Below are 4813 nucleotides of genomic sequence, written 5' to 3'. Positions count from 1 at the left end.
TACTTACTTAGACAGTCTATTCAGTGCCATTCCTTCTCTCTTCTTTTCTATCTCACATTTAAAACATTATTTGAAATTCACATTTGGAGTCAGCATTCTAAAGGACATCAAGGAGGTTCTTCCATTTGAATGTGTATTATAGCTGGGAGTTATTTTCTAAATGAAATTCAGCACACAATCCTCTGGTTGCTATCCTCCAAGGACTTCAACTGTGTATATGAATAAAATCATGTTGTGGGATTGGTGTTTCATCTCTAAAACTGCTAGTAAATACCACTGTGAGTCACAGGTAAGCCCTTGTCTATAAGGGAAAGACCCAAAGCTTATTGTTGGCATGATCTCAATTGTGGTGAATCTGTGTCTGCAGAGCCTCTGACGCTTCACTTCCTAATCTTGTTTTTTTTTTCCAATCACAAATTATTATTATAAAGGAAAGGAGCTGTGTCCAATTTCATGTTGGCAAAATACTGGGCTAGCTGGTCAGGAGGGGCACAATAGTCCTACGGCTGGAACATAGAGAGGAAAAAGAAGAGGAGCTTTGGGAATAGGGTAGATTCTAGGGCAGCACTGAGAGGTCTGGGAACCCCCGATTCTCTGAGGCTGTAATTCTCTAAATGCAAACTCAGACCAACACAGTAGCAGGACCTGGGAGTTTGTTAGAAATGCAAAACCTCAAGCTTCAGCCCAGACTTACTGAAGCAAAATCTGTGTTTTAAAAAGATCCCCAGGTAATTTGTATTACCATTAAACTTGAGAGGTTTTGGTGGAAAACACTTGACCACTGAGCCACATCCCAGCCCTATTTTGTATTTTATTTAGAGACAGGGTCTCATTTAGAGATAGTGCCTCAGCAGTTGTGGAGGCTGGCTTTGAACTGGCAATCCTCCTGTCTCAGCCTCCTGAGCCGCTGGGATTACAGGTGTGCACCACTGCTCCTGGAAGGCATGTTGTTTTGATGAAAGTGTCATTCGACCAAATATAAGATGCATGTTATATAGAATTGGATTTGCTCTTTCTCTCTGACATCCTGCTCTTCATTAGATGAATCAAATTTAAATGCTACAATCAAAATTTAAGAATAGTTCCAGAAGCTCTCTGCTAAATAAATGCGACTTCAATGTCAATCATGATATTGTATAAAGAAAACAATCCTGGGAGTGGGTGGCTGAAAATGCTGGGAGGGGGACAGCACCCCTTTCCTCACAGGAGCCGCTCGCATCCTCTGCCAATGAATCTGTTGTCTTCAAAAGAGGCAGACTCCAGTTCCTTTCCATCTCCTTTGGCCAAGAGAAACCTAATTTCTTAGGAACTAACCAGGAGTCGCTCATTATTGAGTGGCCACTCTACGACAAACTCTGAAAGATACAAAAGGATAGGAATTTACAGTATAGATTGGAAGAAAAAGAAGATGTACATAAAAATATTAGTCAAGATAGTATGGAAGTCTGCCACATCAACATCTACAGCAGCACAGTTCACAACAGCTAAATTGTGGAACCAGCCCAGATGCCCTTCAGTAGATGGATGGATAGGGAAACTTTGGCACATATACACAATGGAACATTACTCAGCATTAAAAGAGAATAAAATCATGGCATTTGTAGGTAAATGGATGAAGCTGGAGAATATAATGCTAAGTGAAGCAAGCCAATCCCCCAAATCAAAGGCTGAATATTTTCTTTGATATGAGGATGCTGACGCATAATGGCGATATGAAGGGAGCATGGGAGGAATGGAGGAACTTAATAGGACAAACGGGAGGGAGGGGAGTGGAGGGGGCAAGGAGGTAGAAAAGACGGTGGAACAATTCAGACATCATTACCCTAAGTACATGTATGAAGACACAAATGGTGTCAAAATACTTGGTGTACAACCAGTGACTTGAAAAATTGTGCTCTATATGTGTAATATGAAATGAATTGCATTCTGCCATCATGTATAACAAATTAGAATAAATAAATAATTTTTAAAAGATAGTATGGAAGTTTGAAATGAGGAATACAAGCAAGCATGCAGAAGTAAACTCCTCCCCCAGGATCAGGGAGGGTTCAAAGAACACAGGAGGTTCATGGAACACAGGACATGAGCTAGGCCCTGAGGCTCGATCCAAGTTCAACAAAAGGATAGAATCAGTGGATGTCTTGAATAAAATATTCTCCCTCAGCAGGGTTCTCATGGTGCTCTTCCCAAAGGAAACAGTTTCTTCTGATTCTTCTATATCAGAGATCTTATTCTGAAGTCCAAGTCTGTTCTGTCTTACTAGGACACTGGCCATTTCCTCTGTATTCCAGAGTTCTTGAAAATGACCGTTCACTTGTGTTGTAGTTGTATATTTTGCCTGGCTACAAGGAAGAGGGTGAAAATTTCTAGGTTTCTTTCAATAGATCAACTCTACCACTTCAGATGAAAGAAACATAACCTTGAGGTAAGTTAATGTTTTATATTATGCAAGAGTTTCATTACCTTAGATTTTTGGATATTAAAAGCCACATTTCTTGTAAATCAAAATTACACTGAGATTCTACCTCATTCAAGTCAGAATGGCAATTATCAAGAATAAAAACAATAGTAAGTGATAGGAGAGGATGTGGGGGAAAAGGTGCACTCCTACATTGCTGGTGAGACTGCAAATTGGTGCAACAATTACAGAAAGCAGTATGGAGATTCCTAAAAAAACTTAGAATGAAATTATTTGACCCAATTATCCCACTCCTTGGTTTATACCCAAAGGACTTAAAATCAGAATACTACAATGATGCAGCCACATCAATGTTTATAGCAGCTCAATTCACAATGGCTAAACTATGGAACCAACCTAGATGTTCTTCAACAGATGAATGGATAAAGAAAATATGATATATATACACAATGGAATATTACACAACCTTAAAGAATGAAATTATGGCATTTGCCAGTAAATGGATGGAGCTGGAGAATATAATGAGGAGTGAAGTAAGCCAATCCCCAAAAAACAAAGGTTGAATGTTTTCTCTGATACGCAAATGCTAATTCACAATAAGGGAGAAGAACTAGGGAATGATAGAGGTACTTCAGTTTAGGCAGAGGGGAGTGAAGGGAGGGGAGATAGTATGGGGTAGGAATGATAATAGAATGAATCTGACATTACTACCATATGTGCATACATCATGATGAATCAGAAGAATGAGAAGTTATATTCCATTTATGTATGATGTGTCAAAATGCATTCTACTGTCATGTATAACTAATTAGAATACAAAATTAAACTAAAAAAGCCACATTTCTTTTACTTATGCACATATGTATTGCCGTAGTCTGGCTGGGCACAATAACCGGGAGATGACAAGCGACTTGAAGGTTGCATCGGGAACTGCTTTATTGCGGGGAAACTCAGCGGGAACTGAGCGGGAACTCAAGGTAGTGGGCACCCAAGGTAGCAGGAGCCGCTTTATTGCGGGACAGCAGAGGTATATATACCTAACTGATTACACACAGCTTGACTCAATTAGCATCATCCAGTTACAGCAATCAGGCAAATAAAGAATCCCTACCATCTTAATGGCTCGGTGGCGTTGCCTTACAAACCACTCCTCCTGGCAAACTGCCAGGCGCCATCTTGACTTGATTTGCAGTCCCCAACATCTCCTCCCTTTTGTTTTATTAAACAACAAGTATGTGGTTTAGGGACCGTGCCTGTTTTAGGTTGTCCAATACTACATATGGTCCTTTCCTGTCATTGGATGGTCTGACCTCAAATCTCAGCCTCCTGGCTTAGGTTGGTACCATTGTAATCGGATCTTACCCGTCTTTGAATACCGGCCCAACATATTTAGCCATACTTGTGGATAACGACCATAGTGGTTTTTACCCAAACACCATAAAAAACCTGCCACAAGCAGAAGGAGGAGGATACAAAATGCCATAATTCCAAGCCAATGATGACTTCAAGAGAGAAACCCCTGGAAAAACTGTACCACCGATGACACCGTCAGCAAAGATACCCTGGTACTATTAAGAGTTACAATTTGTTTTCTCAATAGATTCATAACACATAGAAGTGATACACAGTCCAGGTTGTATAGTTAGTGTGATAGCTATCACAGAAGTTGCAACAGCAGCAGTAGAAACAGCAAAAGCTGTGATTATGGTAGCTGTAATTCCGAAGTCTCATTTGGTTTTTCAGTAATTCTGGAAATTCTTTTTTTATCTAAAGGTAGGAATTCTGGCAATAATGACTAAAGAAAATTGTGTAGCATTCCAGCAGGCACTAAGAAAACAATTTTCTGAACAATTTAGTACATATCCTGACAAAATTATTAGATATAATGGGATGGAAAGGTGAAAGTAAACAAACAAATCTGTTAACCTCCTTTTTTGTTCACTTTTTAAAACAATACCCAATTTAAATTAAACTGTTTAAATCACGTGAATAAAAAATATTTGGATCCATTTTTTCATGAGCGCTCCTCATTTATGATATATGGACATACGCACATACAGACATACAACACATAACACAAGTGTGCACACATAACATACAACACATAACACAAGGGGGGATGTGGCTCAAGCGGTAGTGCACTTGCCTGGCATGCATGCGGCCGGGGTTCGATCCTCAGCACCACATACAAACAAAGATGTTGTGTCCGCTGATAACTAAAAAATAAATATAAAAAAAAAAAATGTTCCAGTACAACACATAACACAAGTGTGCACACATTACACAATAGTAGAGGCCTTGTAGCTTTTCACAGGTGAAATCTCCATTGCAATGTTTAAAAACTCCATAGTTAATCAAAAATTAAAACTGATCAGAAAAACATTAACCTAGGTC

This window comes from Marmota marmota, unplaced genomic scaffold (genome assembly GCF_001458135.2).
Source record: "Marmota marmota marmota unplaced genomic scaffold, marMar, whole genome shotgun sequence".
Taxonomy (NCBI): domain Eukaryota; kingdom Metazoa; phylum Chordata; class Mammalia; order Rodentia; family Sciuridae; genus Marmota; species Marmota marmota.
The sequence above is the reverse complement of the archived record's forward strand: the minus strand, read 5'-3'. Positions refer to the sequence as shown.